The 17,577-nt window shown below is 45.3% G+C and overlaps 3 non-coding genes across 3 annotated transcripts; 1 reads left to right on the forward strand and 2 right to left on the reverse strand.

Moving 5' to 3' along the window:
• Positions 1–8,934: 8,934 nt before the first annotated feature.
• trnak-cuu (transfer RNA lysine (anticodon CUU)) lies at positions 8,935–9,008 on the reverse strand. The gene has a single exon. It is a non-coding gene; the product is annotated as a tRNA-Lys (tRNA).
• An 853-nt stretch (positions 9,009–9,861) lies between these two features.
• trnas-uga (transfer RNA serine (anticodon UGA)) lies at positions 9,862–9,943 on the forward strand. Its single transcript has one exon. It is a non-coding gene; the product is annotated as a tRNA-Ser (tRNA).
• Positions 9,944–14,120: 4,177 nt separating this feature from the next.
• On the reverse strand, positions 14,121–14,211 carry trnap-agg (transfer RNA proline (anticodon AGG)). The gene is given in 2 exon segments: positions 14,121–14,156; positions 14,176–14,211. It is a non-coding gene; the product is annotated as a tRNA-Pro (tRNA).
• Between the last annotated feature and the right edge of the window lie 3,366 nt (positions 14,212–17,577).

The raw sequence follows: 17,577 nt of genomic DNA on the forward strand, positions 1-17,577 counted from the left end.
ATAGCCACTTGAAGGTCCCTCATGTTTCCGACTCAACTACTTCCACAGGTAATGCTTTCCATGCCCCCATTACTCTCTGGGTAACGAACCTACCTCTGACATCCCCCCTTTATCTTCCACCGTTCACCTTAAATTTATGTCCACTTGTAATGGTTTGTTCCATTCGGGGGAAAAGTCTCTGACTGTCTATTCTATCTATTCCCCTGATCATCTTATAAACCTCAATCACGTCGCGCCTCATCCTTCTCCGTTCTGATGAGAAAAGGCCGAGCCCCCTCAACTTTTCCTCGAAAGACCTACTCTCCATTCCAGGCAACATCCTGTTAAATCTCCTTTGCACCTTTTCCAAAGCACCCACATCCTTCCTAAAATCAGGCGGCCAGAACTGTACACAGTACTCCAAATGTGGCCTTACCAAAGTTTTGTACAGCTGCATCATCACCACACGGCTCTTAAATTCAATCCCTCTGTTAATGAACGCTAGCACACCATTGGCTTTCTCCACAGCTCTACCACTTGAGTGGCAACTTTCAAAGATCTATGACAATAGTCCCCAAGATCTCTCTGCTCCTCCACATAGCCAAGAACCATAACGTTAACCCTATATCCCACATTCATATTTGTCCTTCCAAAATGGACATCCTCACACTTTGCAAGGTTAAACTCCATCTGCCACTTCCCAGCCCAGCTCTGCATTCTATCTATGTCTCTTTGCAGCCGACAATAGCCCTCCTCACTATCCACAACTCTGCCAATCTTCGTATCGTCTGCAAATGTACTGACCCACCCTTCAATTTCCTCATCCAAGTCATTAATGAAAATCACAAACAGCAGAGGACCCAGAACTGATCCCTGCGGTACGCCACTGGTAACTGGGGTCCAGGCTGAATATTTGCCATCCACCACCACTCTCTGACTTATATCGGTTATCCAGTGCGTTATCCAACTGGCCAAATTTCCCACTATCCCATGTCTCCTTACTTTCTGCAGAAGCCTACCATGGGGAACCTCATCAAATGCCTTAGTCAAAGCCATGTACACTACGTCCACTGCTTCACCTTCATCCACATGCTTGGTCACCTCCTCAAATAATTCAATGAGACTTGTAAGGCAAGAGCTACCGCTCACAAATCCGTGCTGACTATCCCTAATCAAGCAGTGTCTTTCCAGATACTCAGAAATCCTATCCGTCAGTACCCTTTCCATTCGTTTGCCGACCACCGAAGTAAGACTAACTGGCCTGTAATTTCCAGGGTTATCCCTATTCCCTTTTTTGAACAGGGGCACGGCATTCGCCACTCCCCAATCCCCTGGTACTACCCCTGTTGACAGTGAGGACGAAAAGATCATTGCAGACGGCTCTGCAATTTCATCTCTTGCTTCCCATAGAATTCTTGGATATATTCTGTCAGGCCCGGGGGACTTGTCTATCCTCAACGTTTTCAAAATGCCTAACACATCTTCCTTCCTAACAAGTATTTCCTCGAGCTTACTGTTTCACACTGTCCTCTCCAACAATATGGCCCCTCTCATTTGTAAATACTGAAGAAAAGTACTCGTTCAAGACCTCTGCTATCTCTTCAGACGCAATACACAATCTCCCGCTCTTGTCCTTGATCGGACCTACCCTCGCTCTAGTCATTCTCATATTTCTTATATCTGTGTAAAAGGCCTTGGGGCTTTCCTTGATCTTACCCGCCAAAGATTTTCCATGCCCTCTCTTAGCTCTCCTAATCCCTTTCTTCAGTTCCCTCCTGGTTATCTTGTATCCCTCCAGCGCCCTGTCTGAAACCTGTTTCCTCAGCCTTACATAAGTCTCGTTCTTCCTCTTAACAAGACATTCAACCTCTCTTGTCAACCATGGTATCCTCACTCGACCATCTCTTGCCTGCCTGACAGGGACATACATATCAAGGACACGTAGTACCTGTTCCTTGAACAAGTTCCACATTTCACTGTCCTTTCCTGACAGCCTATGTTCCCACCTTACGCACTTCAACGCTTGCCTGACAACATCGTATTTACCCTTCCCCCAATTGTAAACCTTGCCCTGTTGCACGCACCTGTTCCTCTATATTACTGAAGTGAAAGTCACAGAATTGTGGTCACTATCTCCAAAATGCTCCCCCACTGACAAATCTATCACTTGCCCTGGTTCATTACCAAGTACCAAATCCAATATGGCCTCCCCACTGGTCGGACGATCTACATACTGTGTTAGAAAAGCTTCCTGGACACACTGCACAAACACCCACCCCATCCAAACTATTTGTTTACTCATGGACAAAGACGAGAGTGGTCCTAAAGAAAGAGTGCTAAATTGGGGAAAGGCCAAGTATAACAAAATTCGGAAGGAGCTAGGGAATGTGGATTGGGAGCAGCTCTTTAAGTGTAAATCCACATTTGAAATGTGGGAGTCTTTTAAGGAAAGGTTGATTCGAGTGCAGGACAGACATGTCCCTGTGAAATTGAGGGATAGAAATGGCAAGATTAGGGAACCATGGATGACGGGTGGAATTGTGAGACTTGCTAAGATGAAAAAGGAAGCATACCTTTTTCATCTAGGCGACTTAAATATGATGAAGCTTTGGAGGAATATCGGGAAAGTAGGACACATCTCAAACGCGCAATAAAGAGTTCTAAAAGTGGTCATGACATATCTTTGGCTAACAGGGTTAAGGAAAATCCCAAAGCCTTTTATTCGTAGAAAGGAGCAACAGGGTAACTAGAGAAAGGATTGGCCCACTCAAAAACAAAATAAGGAATTTATGCGTGGAGTCAGAGGAAATGGGTGAGATTCCTAATGAGTACTTTGCATCGGTATTCACCAAGGAGAGGGACATGACGGATGTTGAGGCTAAGGATGGATGTTTAAATACTCTAGGTCAAGTCGGCATAAGGAAGGGGGAAGTTTGGGTATTCTAAAAGGCATTAAGGTGGACAAGTCCCCAGGTCCGGATGGGATCTATCCCAGGTTACTGAGGGAAGCGAGGGACGAAATAGCTGGGGCCTTAACATATATCTTTGCAGCATCCTTGAGCACTGGTGAGGTCCCGGAGGACTGGAGAATTGCTAATGTTGTCCTTTTGGTTAAGCAGGGTAGCAGAGATAATCGAGGGAATTATAGACTTGTGAGCTTGACGTCAGTGGTAGGCAAACTGTTGGAGAAGATACTGCGTGATAGGATCTATTCACATTTGGAAGAAAATAGTCTGATCTGTGATAGGCAGCATGGTTTTGTGCAGGGAAGGTCATAACTTACAAACCTAATAGAATTCTTTGAGGAAGTGACAACGTTAATTGATGAGGGAAGGGCTGTAGATGTCATATACATGGACTTCAGTAAGGCGTTTGATAAAGTTTCCCATGGCAGGTTGATGGAAAAAGTCGTATGGGGTTCAGGGTGTACTAGCTAGATGGATTAAGAACTGGCTGGGCAACAGGAGACAGAGAGTAGTGGTGGAAGGGAGTGTCTCAAAACGGAGAAAGGTGACTAGTGGTGTTCCACAGGGATCCGTGCTCGGAACACTGTTGTTTGTGATATACATAAATGATCTGGACGAAGTAATAGGTGGTTTGATTAGCAAGTTTGCAGATGATATTAAGATTGGTGGAGTTGCAGATAGCGTGGAGGACTGTCAGAGAATACAGGAAAATATAAAGAGATTGGAGAGTTGGGCAGAGAAATGGCAGATGGAGTTCAATCCAAGCAAATGCGAGGTGATGCATTTTGGAAGATCTAATTCAAGAGCGGACTATACGGTTAATGGAAGAGTCCTGGGGAAAATTGATGTACAGACAGATCTGGGAGTTCAGGTCCACTGTACCCTGAAGGTGGCAACGCAGGTCGATAGAGTGGTCAAAAAAGCATACAGCATGCTTGCCTTCATCGGACGGGGCATTGAGTACAAGAGTCGGCAGGTCATGTTACAGTTGTCTAGAACATTGGTTAGGCCACAGTTGGAATACTGCGTGCAGTTCTGGTCGCCACATTACCAGAAGGATGTGGATGATTTAGAGAGGGTGCAGAGGAGGTTCACCAGGATGTTGCCTGGTATGGAGGGTGCTAGCTATGAAGAAAGGTTGAGTAGATTAGGATTGTTTTCGTTGGAAAGACGGAGGTTGAAGGGGGACTTGATTGAGGTCTACAAAATTATGAGAGGTATATACAGGGTGGATAGCAACAAGCTTTTTCCAAGAGTGGGGGTGTCAATTACAAGGGGACACGATTTCAAGGTGAGAGGAGGAAAGTTTAAGGGAGGTGTGCGTGGAAAGTATTTTACGCAGAGGGTGGTGGGTGCCTGGAACTCTTTGCCAGCGGAGCTGGTAGAGGCGGGCACGATAGCGTCATTTAAGATGCATCTAGACAGATATATGAACGGGCGGGGAACAGAGGGAAGTAGATCCTTGGAAAATAGGCGCCAGGTTTTGATGAAGGATCTGGATCGGCGCAGGCTGGTAGGGCCGAATGCTTGTTCCTGTGCTGTAATTTTCTTTGTTCTTTGTGAAGAGTTTCCACTCAATGTTTGGGAAGTTGAAGTCACCCATGACTACTACCCTGTGATTTCTGCACCTTTCCAAAATCTGTTTCCCAATCTGTTCCTCCACATCTCTGCTACTATTTGGGCCTACAGAAAACTCCCAACAAGGTGACACCTCCTTTCCTGTTTCTGACTTCAACCCATACTACCTCAGTAGGCAGATCCTCCTCGAACTGCCTTTCTGCAGCTGTTGTACTATCTCTAATTAGCAATGCCACCCCCCCCCCCACCTCTTTTACCACCCTCCTTAATCGTATGGAAACATCTATAACCAGGGACCTCCAACAACCATTTCTGCCCCTCTTCTATCAAAGTTTCTGTGATGGCCACCACATCGTAGTCCCAAGTACCGATCCATGCCTTAAGTTCACCCACCTTATTCCTGATGCTTCTTGCGTTGAGGTATACACACTTCAACCCATCTCCGTGCCTGCAAGTACTCTCCTTTGTCAGTGTTCCCTTCCCCACTGCCACACTACACGCTTTGGCGTCCTGAATATCGGCTACCGTAGTTGCTGGACTACAAATCCGGTTCCCATTCCCCTGCCAAATTAGTTTATACCCTCCCGAAGATTACTAGAAAACCTCCCTCCCAGGATATTGGTGCCCCTTTGGTTCAGATGCAACCCATCCTGCTTGTACAGGTCCCACCTCCCCCAGAATGCACTCGAATTATCCAAATACCTGAAGCCCTCCCTCCTACACTATTCCTGCAGCCAAGTGTTTAACTGCACTCTCTCCCTATTCCGAGCTTCGCGATCACGTGGCACCGGCAACAAACCAGAGATGACAACTCTGTCTGTTCTGGCTTTTAACTTCCAGCCTTACTCCGTTTATTACCTCCACACCCTTTTTCCTACCTACGTCGTTGATAGCAATGTGCACCACGACTTCTGGCTGTTCACTCTCCCCCTTAAGGATCCTGAAGACACGATACGAGACATCCCTGGCACAGGCACCCGGAAGGCAACATACCTTCTGGGAGTCTCGCTCGCGACCACAGAATCTCCTATCTATTCCCTTAACCATTGAATCTCGTATTACAATTGCTTTTCTCTTCTCCCCCTTCCCTTCTGAGCCCCAGACCCAGACTCAGTGCCAGAGAGCTGGCCGATAAGGCATTCTCCCGGTAGGTCATTCCCCCCCCCCTCCCCCCCCCCCCCCCCCCGCAACAGCATCCAAAACGGTATACTTGTTTTGAAGAGGAACACCACGAGGGATCCCTGCACTGTCTGCCTCTTTGTTTTCTTTCTTCTGACTGTAATCCAGCTACTCTTTTCCTGTACCTTGGGTGTGCTTACCTCCCTGTAAATATTCTCTCTTGTCCCCTCTGCCTCGCGGATGATCCGAAGTTCATCCAGCTCCAGCTCCAGTTCCCTGACACGGTCTCTGAGTAGCTGGAGTTGGGTGCACTTCCCTCAAGTACAGTCAACGTGGACACCGGTGGTATCCCTCACCACCCACATCCTACAGGATGAGCATGTAACTGCCCTAGCCCCCAACCCTTCTTACCTTACAGAATATAGCTGCCCTGTGGATCAACTGGACTTCCGGCCTCTGACTCTGCTCCCAGCCAGCTGCAGACTCTATAAACTCCTGGTTCCGTTCTCGCTCTTTGCTGAAATGAAATTAAAGGAGCACCTTACTCCCTCCTCACCTAACTCTCTCAGTCACCAAACACTCACTGTAGCAGTCAAATGCACCAAATTCATCACTCAGAGCAAACAAAGTGTGCACTGTAGCTGGATCACTTTTATACTGTGAATCGAGCCTCTGGAGACTGGCCTAATCCAATTAGCTAATTAATAAGCTCCAGCTGCAAGTACCTACAAGTCGAACCTTTGTTTAAAGCTTGTTGAAAATTCACCTTCTCAACCAAACAGGAACTTTTAAGTTAATTAACTAAATTAAAGAAAGACTAGACTTTAGATCAAAATTAACCCTTATACACCCTCAGTCACGAAACTGTCACTATAGCACGCAAATGCACCAAATTCAGAACTCAATGAAGAACGCCTCCAGTGGACAAACAGGAGGAACTTCATTCAGTGGAGGCGGCAGAGTAGCATTCTGGAAGAGGTCAACTGAGTCACCTCGACTGTACTGTGGGCAGCCGAAGAACAGGTGTCAAGGAGCGGTTAAGCGCCAGACACGCCCCTCCCTACTTTTCCTCCAAACTGCTCCAGCGTTCAGGCAATGGCACCATATCGATCGCACAGGTGTTAAAAAGTGCTTTGCAGGGCTCGTCCGGGATTGGAACCCGGGACCTCCGGCATATTATCGCAGCAGAATTGCCTACGTGAGAATCGCCAAAGCGAGAATCATGCCCTTAGACAAACACCTGGTGATCAACGTCCCGCTGAAACAATCTTACCATTACTTCCCAACCGAAGCTTAGTTTATTAACTCATGGGCTTCTTAATTCCTGTTGAATTTGGTTTGGTTGTTAAAGTAAAATCCAAATAAACTATTTTTTGTCCCTTGCATATCGGGATCATTGGGTCAATTTGGTTCTTTCTGGTTTGTTGGCCTCCACTGCGAACAGAATAATAGACACACGGGACCAGTCTTTATAAATAGGAGCGTCGAGCACATTCTTCATAATGCAGATTCTTCATAAAATCCTGAAAGAGAATTGGACAATGTTGGATTACTCGGCTGGTCTGGCAACATCTGTGGAGAGAGAAAGAGAGTTACAGTTCCGAGTCAAGTATGACCCTGCTTCTCATACTCTGTTTCCCTCTCTACAGATGCTGCCAGGCCTGCTGGAATTTTCCAGCATTTTCTGTTTTTATCACGGGACTACCGCCAGCTCTCGGCGACCAACGTGGATACGGTGGGCGGAATGGATTTCGCCTGATCTGTAACTATTCAATGATTCTCTAAACAAGAGTGTAAGATCTGATCAAAGTGAAGTATCCAATTGGAGAGTTGCATCCTGGAGATTGGAATCTGTCTCCACAGCTGCTTCCGGTGCTGCTTTCACAGACAAGTAGCCGAAGAACGCCTCCAGTGGACAAACATGAGAAAATTCATCCAGTGGAAGCGGCAGAGGAGGATTCTGGAAGAGGTCAACTGGGTCACCTCGACTGTACTGTTGGCAGCCGAAGAACTGGCGTGAAGAAGTGGTTAAGCTCTAAACATGACCCTAGCTCCCTCCCTCCCTTTCCTCCAAACTACTCCCGCGTTCAATCCATGGCACCATATCGATCGTACAGATTTTAAAAAGCTATTTGCACAGTCCGCAATCTGAACCCGGGATCTCTCTCATTTTATGGCAGCAGAAGATCCTAAGCGAGAATCATACCACTAGACCAACGAGCCAGCCGGTGGTCAGCGTGCCGCTGACACCATTTTACCATTACCTCCCAAGCAAAATGTATTTTATCAACTCAATGGGCTTCCTAATTCCTGTTCAATTTGGTTTGGTTGTTAAAGTAAAACGAAATAAACTCTTTTTTGTCCCTTGCTTTTCTTATCGGGGTCATTGGGTCAATTTGGTTCTTTCTGGTTTGTTGGCCTCCGCTGCGAACAGAACAATAGACATCCGGGACCAATCTTTATAAATAGAAGCGTCGAGCACAAGGGCAATGCCGCTATGGCGATTCTTCATAAAATCCTGAAAGAGAAATATAACATGTTGGATAACTCGGCTGGTCTGGCAACATCTGTGGAGAGAGGAAGTTACAGTTCCGAGTCCAGTATGCCACTGCCTCCCATTCTCGGTTTCCCTCTCAGTCAATGTCTGGTACTGTATGTGAGGGTGGGATTCAGTCTCTATCAGACATTGGTACTGAATGTCAGTGTGGAAATCTTTCTGTATTTATCAATGACAATTCTTGTTTGGGAAACGTGAGGTTAATACGTAACATCAGCACTGCTGTAACAGATAGATAAAGACACACAGAAAGAGACTATCAGGATACACACAGTGACACACAGAAAAGGTGCAGTGCAAACCAGCAAGATACTGAGATGGAGAAATTGGGTATTTAGGAAAATGTGTTTTCTGCTGCACACAGAGAGGCCCTGTTTGTAAATGTATATCCTGCTGTGTAACCGTGCTCTCTGATGTGTAACTGAGCTCTCAGCTGTGTAACTGAGCTCTCTGCTGTGTGACTGTTCTGTCTGTCGTGGAACAGTGACTCTGCCGGTGACAGATCTGCACTGTGGTTGTGTCAAATCATTCCCTGTTGTGTAAATGCGTTCCCGGTTGTGGAAATCGATCCTTTCTGCGCCATGACGGAGACGAAATCTCAAATCCAGATTTATTCAATCTTGTCGCCAAGGGTTAGTTCACACCCCTGGATTCCCAGTCAAGCGACATAACCTTGTGTTTTTGTTATGAAGACAGTTAATTCAGTATGAATATTTTAAGATACTAATATGGAAGCGCCCAACGTGGGGCTCGAACGCACGACCCTGAGATTAAGAGTCCCATGCTCTAACCGACTGAGCTATCCGGGACGGTGCTGCACTATCTATTAAACCTATTCTTGCAGAGTAGCGTCGGTGCTCATTCGGAGGGTCAGTGTTGACTCGTTGGGTCGAATGGCCTCCTTCTGCGCTGGAGATTTTACGATTCGATGATACAAGGAGGTTGATGCGGTGGAGTCCTTCTGCCATACCGCCCACTCCTGACACCATGTAGAAATGCTGGTTTCTCAATGACTGGCGACCAAGGTCTTGTAATAAAAAATAACTGATTTAATAATTGAGCAGCCCCTCCTGGCTTGTGCTCTGGCCGCGATCCGGGGAGAACTGCTCGAATCCAGACACCTGATCATGTTAGTTCCGTCATCAGGTCATCACGTGACCTTTCGGCCTGCACAGGTCTCCTTCTGTGCCGTAATTTCTAGATTCCATCATTTTAATTTTCTTCCAGACTGGGAAGTGTGGTCTTGTTCCATTTGAATTTCTAATATATTTCCAATGTAACTGATGTTGTTACACAAACAATTCAATCAGTGGAATTGTGCGTTTAGGGAGTTGAGATTTTCGAGTCTCTCAAGGCTTCTCTCCAAATCCAATGGCCATTTTCCACGAAGAATCAACCCCTCCTCACATAAACACTATTACAACATAGAAAAATACGGCACAGAACAGGCCCTTCGGCCCACAATGTTGTGCCGAACCTTTGTCCTAGATTAATCATAGATTATCATTGAATTTACAGTGCAGAAGGAGGCCATTCGGCCCACCGTGTCTGCACCGGCCGACTATTGGTCGCTTGAATGGAATAACTTCCTGGAGTGATTCCAGGCTGGTTTTAGAATGTATTCCATCGACCAAATTACTAATGAATGACACATTGAACGCAGCTGCGATGGCCGAGTGGTTAAGGCGTTGGACTTGAAATCCAATGGGGTTTCCACGCGCAGGTTCGAATCCTGCTCGCAGCGACTGTGATTCGAATTGTCTCTTCAACTCCCCGCACAAGCTGCTGACTCGAAAATTAATGCTTTTTCCGATTGTTTGTAAATAAGCGGTTTGAACGTTAATCAAGTTCAGTCAGATACTTAACATTTTTGGGGGGGACTGAACGAAATATTCAGATGAATAAGGAACTCACACCCAAAACAGCAATCAGGAAATAATAACATTTCCTGCAACGTTCGGAAGGAGAAGCAGCAACGGCAGCGAATGGAAACGTGGTTTGGTTTCATTCAGGTGAACGGATTTCGGGGTAAAAAGATCGTGGCAGAAATGGAACATATTTTAAAAGTATTTTCTTGTTTCTCCTTTGTCTCTCTATCTGTTTCTTTGTTTCTTTCTCTCTCCCTCACTCATTGTTTTTGTGCTTCTCCGGGGACTGATTGGATACACAGCGAAACTCAGCCCCATCTCATTCCAACTCTTTTGGACCAACACGTCCTGGTGATAGACGGTCCTGAATCAGTGGAAGAATCGACAACTATTCCTTTCTTGGCTCTGTGAGAAGTTCCATTCCTGGTTGTGAGGTGGCTCTGAGGTAAAGGGATCGAGAGAGAACGAGGTGACTGCAGTCTGACTCTTACTCTGAAAACCAGTTAGTGCGCCCTTGTAGAAAGTGGATGTGTCTGAGAACAGGAGGAAAGCAGATCATGGGCCTGTGATTGATTTTATTGAGCCGGACCTTGAAAAGTTAAGGAGACTTTTAACCAGTCGGTGCCTGTTTGAGAACTGGTAAGGAATTAAGGCTGATATTGAAACGGTTGATATTGAATTAGTTTAGGCAAACCGATTCTTTATGAGGTGTTGGTATTTTGTTTTCAGAGACACTGTCATACTTTCTTAAAATATGATTTGTGCTTGTTTTTGTTTTGTTCACTATTTTGGGGAATCTATTTGGAGCGGGTGCGGTTGGTTAATATCTGTGCCTCTTGCTTGGCAGCTCCCCGGGAAGCAGCAGCTCCATTCCTATCGAGATCTGTGGACACAAACATGATATCCAAACTATTGCGCACTGCTGCCATCCCCTGGTTGAACGCGAGTTGTACAACACGGTAACTCTGTATTCGTAACACATTTCAATTGGAGCAAAAGAACATTAACATGGTTAAATATTATCATTGTAGTAATCATCTTGAAATCCCCAGATATCTGATTTCTGACTGAGCTACCCAGCTCTAGCCGATCTATCGGAATATGAAAGATTCCCATTGCAGCCATAATGGTTACAAGAATATCGAATCCCTGATTTAATACATTCACCCGCTTCATTGTTTGTGTATTCGTTCTATAAATACAGAGGGGGCAACATTGCCCAGGGACAGGTGGTGGTATAGTGGTGACTGTCCCAGCATTTGACCCAGATTCAGTTCCTGCCCATCACAGTGGTGAATTATTTAATTAGATACCGCAGGTCAGGGCAGAAAAGGAGTGGACACTCCTTAAATAAAATTCACCAATTGTTTTCATCACCCATGGGTTCCTTATGTAATAACCAGCATCAATATGTTTTGAGTGGAAACTTAGTTTAAATAAACGACAATCTTCAACATTAATAACTAAGTTCTCAGTCTGAAACAATAGTAAGTAGGTGGGTTAAACGGGACAAAAATACGAGCCACGCAAAGTTCCGTTTACAAAATGAGCTTAAAACACTCCTAGTGGCTGAATAACTTAATCACTAAGTAAGTTACATAATTGTTACCAGTAAAAAGTTATTAATGAAACAGGATGAAAAGGGCAGCATCCAGGGCACAAGGACAAGGTAATGTCTCAGACCAGAGTAAGAGTCCAATGTGATGACACACAGAACATCAGAAACATATTGCATAAATACATTTATTGTGGACTGGTGCAATCTCCTGGCTGAACGGGAGCCGCGTGACACGGACACTTTCATTCAGGAGCGTTTTAAATTGGTGTGAAATGCACACAAACAACACGAATTTCTTTCTGCTCACTGTGCCAGGTAGAGTGATCTGTATTAAACAGCAGGAGCGGGATCCGCAGTCTTCACCTTGTTTTAAAATAATTTAGAGTACCCAATTAATTTTTCCCAATTAAGGGGCAATTTAGCGTGGCCAATCCACCTAGCATGCACATCTTTGGATTCTGGGGGCGAAACCCACGCAAACACGGGAGAATGTGCAAACTTAACACGGACAGTGACCCAGAGCCGGGATCGAATCTGGGACCTCGGCGCCGTGAGGCAGTCGTGCTGACCACTGTGCCGCCATGCTGCCCTCGCAGTTTCGTTGTTGAAATGAAATCAAAATAAACAATTTTTGTCCCTTGCTTTTCGTACTGGGATCATGGGTAAATTGGGTTATTTTTGGTTTGTTGGCCTCCACTGCGAACAGAATAAAACACATACGGGACCAGTCTTTGCCGTTGCTGTGTGCTGAGTAAGCACTGTGCAATGGTCACTCCGAACGATTCTGTCATGAAGCTGCTTTTCAAGTATTCTCTTTCTCAATCTGCCGCAGGCTGAGCTGACACGTTGGAGGTGAGGGCGAATCCTATCTGATGGATCTGCCTTTTTCCAGTGGTGGCTTCCGGTCATGGAAAACGGTCCACATTTTCCACGACTTCGCCATTTTATTCTGTGTGCCATTTCTATGTGAGTGTTGACAACATAATTCAGCTCTTGGTATTCAGCATGATTCAGTGACAGCACGGTAGAATAGTGGTTAGCACTATGGTTTCACAGCGCCGGGTCTCAGGTTCGATTCCCACTTGGATCACTGCCTGTGTTCTCCCTGTGTCTGCGTGGGTTTCCTCCGTGTCCCCGGTTTCCTACCACACTCCAAAGATGTGCAGTATAGGTGGATTGGCCATGCTAAATTACCCTTAGGTTAGATGGGGTTGCTGGGATACGGGGAAAGGGTGGACGCGTGGGCTTCAGTGGGGTGCTATTTGAAGAGCCGGTGCAGATTCCATGGTACGAATGGCCACCTCTGCACTGTAAATTATATGATTCTATATTCCCTTAAAAAATGCATAATGAATGAAAATCGCTTATTGTCACAAGTAGTCTTCAAATGAAGTTACTGTGAAAAGCCCATAGTCGCCACATTCCGGCGCCTGTTCGTGGAGGCTTGTACGGGAATTGAACCGTGTTGCTGGCCTGCTTTTGTCTGCTTTAAAAGCCAGCGATTTACCCCAGGGTGCTAAACCAGCCCCTGTCTGGTCTTTAGTCTAAACCATTCATCTCACACGTCTCCAGACTGAAAATCATCTTTCGTCGTTTGAAGTTCTAGACTGTCCATGTATCAGTTCAGAAAATGTCCAAGTTTGTACCATCATCAAACTTTGAAACTGTTCCCTCTACACCATGTTCTAGCACATTGTTATATACCAGGGAAAGCAAATATTCCAGTAGGAACCCATGTCGAACACTACAAACCTTCTTCCAGTCCGAAAATTCTCTACTGGCCATTATATTCTGTTTCTGATTATTCAACCACATTTATATTCATATTGCTACTGTCCCTTTTATTCCAGGAGCTACACATTTCGCTAATTCTGTGCAGTTTTGGTTTCCTTATTTAGGTAAATACGGTTCAGAGGAAGTTTCCTCGATTGGTCCAGGAATGAGCGGGTTTTCTAATGAGGAAAGGTTAGACAGACTGCACTTGTTTCCAATGGAGATGTAAAGAGCGACAGTTGATTTGATTGAAGTACATCAGATTTTGAATGGTCTTGGCAAGGTGGACGTGGAAAGGATGTCGCTGCTTGTGGGTGAGACCAGAACTACTGGGCAGTTAAAAACAAGGATGTCGCCCTTTTCGGATGGAGATGTGGAAATTTCTCACTCCCAGAGAGTTGTGCGACTTTGGAACTCTGCCTCAGAAGGCGGCGGAAGCGGGACATTGATTATTTTAAAGGCAGAGATTCAGCAAATAAATCAAAGGTTTATCGGGGTTACATACAAACATTGCATTCAGCCAACTACCTGGATGCACAAGCGTTCGTTTGTTTTACTTGATATCTGAGGATAAATTCAGAGTCCTACACCATGGTGAAACGGTCTTTAAATGTCGCGTTCGTTTCTTCACGTGTTCTGTACTGACACATTCTCTGGAGCTCAAACCTGCTCCTGAATTCAGTCAATGACACCACATGGATCGTACTGATTAAACATAAACAGGGCTCGTCCGGGATTTGAACCCGGGACCTCTCGCATTTTACCGTTAACGGAAGTCCCTAAGCGAGAATCATACCCCTAGACCAACGAGCCAACCGACAAGCGGCCGTCACTCAAACCATTGCTTTTCGAAGCCTATTGTATCAGCTCAATGCGCTTTTTAATTCCTTTTCAATTTGGTTTCGTTGTTGAAATAAAATCAAAAGAAACATTTTTTGTCCCTTGCTTTTCGTACTGGGATCATTGAGTAAATTGGAGTATTTTTGGTTTGTTGGCCTCCACTGAAAACAGAATAAAACACATACGGGACCAGTCTTTGCCGTTGCTGAGTAAGCACTGTGCAATGGTCACTCCGAACGATTCTGTCATGGAGCTGCTCTTCAAGTATTCTCTTTCTCAATCTGCTGAAGGCTGAGCTGACACATTGGAGGTGAGGGCGAATCCTATCTGATGGATCTGCCTTTTTCCAGTGGTGGCTTCCGGTCATGGAAAACGGTCCACATTTTCCACGATCCCGCCATTTTATTCTGTGTGCCATTTCTATGTGAGTGTTGACAACATAACTCAGCTCTTGGTATTCACCATGATTCAGTCAGTGGTGGTCTGTGGAAAGTAGGAGTCAGTCTGTGGAGCTCTGTCTCCCATAGTCTTGACGTTCTGAGTGACCGTTACACAGTCATTGTGGCGACAAGGTCCCATTTGCACATTGAGGATTCGCACCATCCGGTTATTTGACACTACCACCCTGCTAAGTGCGATCAATTTTGAAATACAATTGCTGCATCGTTCAGTCTCTGACACTATATGGCAGAGTCAGATTCATTCCATATTTGTAATATACTAATCATTCTTCGGCTTGTTACATATCTTCTGCAACTATCTGTATTTGGGATTCAGTGAAATCGCTTTGCGAGAGTCTCTGGGACTGTATGAGAGTCTGTCATTCATTCAATATCTTTCATACTCTGAAAATCTCTGTGAAGGTTGAACTAAATCTGTAATGATCAATCTCTGATATTGTTATTGAGTGGATAAAATCATTATGTTGTTTGCTAGTTTCCGTTAAAACGTCTGCATATCAGAATCATGACAAAACTTTCAGTGGCAGTGGGCATGCGCGTGTGTTGGGGGAAGTGCATATAGACATTTGGGTGGTGAATGAATCTTTATCTGTCAGTCCCTGCTGTGCCCAGTAACAAGTCTTACAACACCAGGTTAAAGTCCAACAGGTGTGTTTCAAACGCTAGCTTTCGGAGCACTGCTCGTTCCTCAGGTGAATGAAGAGGTATGTTCCGGAAACATATATATATAGGCAAAGTCAAAAATGCAAGACAATGCTTTGAATGCCAGCATTTGCAGGTAATTAAGTCTTTACAGGTCCAGAGATGAAATGAAAATGAAAATGAAAATCGCTTATTGTCACAAGTAGGTTTCAAATTAAGTTACCGTGAAAAGCCACATTCCGTCGCCTGTTAGGGGAGGCTGGGACGAGAATTGAACCGTGCTTCTGATCTGACTTGGTCGGCTTTTAAAGCCAGCGATTTAGCCCTGTGCTAAACCAGATAGGATAACCCCCCCCCCCCCCCCCGTTAAAGGGGTGTGAATTGGCTCACACCAGGACAGTTGGTAGGATTTCGCAAGCCCAGGCCAGATGGTGGGGGATGAATGAAATGCGACATGAATCCAAGGTCCCGGTTGAGGCCGTACACATGAATGCGGAATTTGGCTAGAAGTTTCTGTTCGGCGATTTTCATTGTCGCGTGTCCTGAAGGACGCCTTGCAGAACGCTTACCCGGAGATCAGAGGCTCAATGCCCTTGACTGCTGAAGTGTTCTCCTACGTGTTCTCTGGTGTGACATGTAAATATTCGATTCATTCTCTATCTGCAGACTCTGTTGCTTTGTGTGGCACAGGTCTCCCCAGACCAACGAGCCAGCCGCTGATTTGATCTCACTTGAAGCAACTTTTAATTGCGTCCAAAGCCCATCAGTTTCCCCACACAATTATAAATCAGAAATATGAATGGACAATGTGACATTTATCTCTCTGTTCTGGCGCTGATCAGAAGCAGTGATGTCAGTTTGCACCACTCGCCAAGTCGGTCTGTGGATGCGCCTCGCCAATCATGTGGGTAATGTATTTCTGCCAGTCAGTGGGTTCAGTTGGCATTTTAGGAGAAATTCGAAGTCATCATGACTTCATCAGTGGCCTCATGGTTAAGGTGTAAGTGATGTTAATCATGATGTGATCAAATGTGTGTCTGTTTCAGTCTTTCCGCAGGGAGTTTTCATGCTGAGGAGAAACATGTTGGACATGGTCTGGGAATGTTTCACTCCGGTCCATTCCCAACATATACTGCCCTGATGGGATGGGCTTTTCCTTCCAATCGTTGCAGAACACTTTTTAAATATTGATTAATATTCGTTAATTATCATTTATTAAGTATTGTTTCATACGTTTAGTGCAGTTTATTTAAAAATACTAATTACCAGACGCGATAAATCTTTACTTTCATTCCCGAAACAGCCAAATTGGGTGAAAACCATCAATGAGATGCAAAGGGAGCCCCGATCATTTGTGTGGTCAGTGGTTTGTTTATGGAGCTGAGTAAATATTCCAGAGCAGAGCCGCTGCGAGCGGGGTTCGAACTTCCACGGGGATACAATAATGTGGGTTTGCCGTTTGTGTCCACACATTTGGCGAGGAATGGAGCTGCTGCTGCCCGGCGAGCTGGGCAAGCAAGAGACACAGATATTGACCAACTGCACCCGCTCCAAATAGATTCCCCAAACTACTGGACAAAACAAAAACAAACACAACTGATCTTTTCAGAAACTATGTCAGTCTCTTCGAAAACAATATGCCAACACCGCTTCAAGATTCGATTTGCTGTAAGAATTCACTATGAACTGCCTCAATGTCAGCCGTAATTCCTTACCATCTCTCAGTCAGAAGCTGACTGTTTCGAAGTTTCCGTCACTTTTCTAGGTCCGGTTCAGTAAAATCAATCACACCCCCATGATCTGCTTTTCTCCTGTTCTCAGACACATCCACTTTCTACAAGTGCGCACGAAATGATTTGAAGAGTAAGAGTCAGACTCGTTAGCTCTCGATCCCTTTATCCCAGAGCCACCTCACAACCAGGAATGGAACTTCTTACAGAGCAAGAATAGTTTGTCGATTCTTCTACTGATTCACGACCGTCCACCACAAGGACGTATTGGTCCAAAAGAGTTGGGATGAGATGGGGCTGAGTTTCACTGTGTATCCAATCAGTCCCCGGAGAAGCACAAAAACAGTGAGTGAGGGAGAGAGAAAGAAACAGATAGAGAGACAACAGAAAGAGAACAAGAAAATATTTTTTTTAAATGTTCCATTTCTGCCACGATCTTTTTACCCAGAAATACATTCACCTGAATGAAACCGAACCACGTTTCCATTCGCTGCCGTTGCTGCTTC

The sequence above is a fragment of the Scyliorhinus torazame genome, unplaced genomic scaffold (assembly GCF_047496885.1).
Source record: "Scyliorhinus torazame isolate Kashiwa2021f unplaced genomic scaffold, sScyTor2.1 scaffold_714, whole genome shotgun sequence".
In the NCBI taxonomy this organism is placed as follows: Eukaryota; Metazoa; Chordata; class Chondrichthyes; order Carcharhiniformes; family Scyliorhinidae; genus Scyliorhinus; species Scyliorhinus torazame.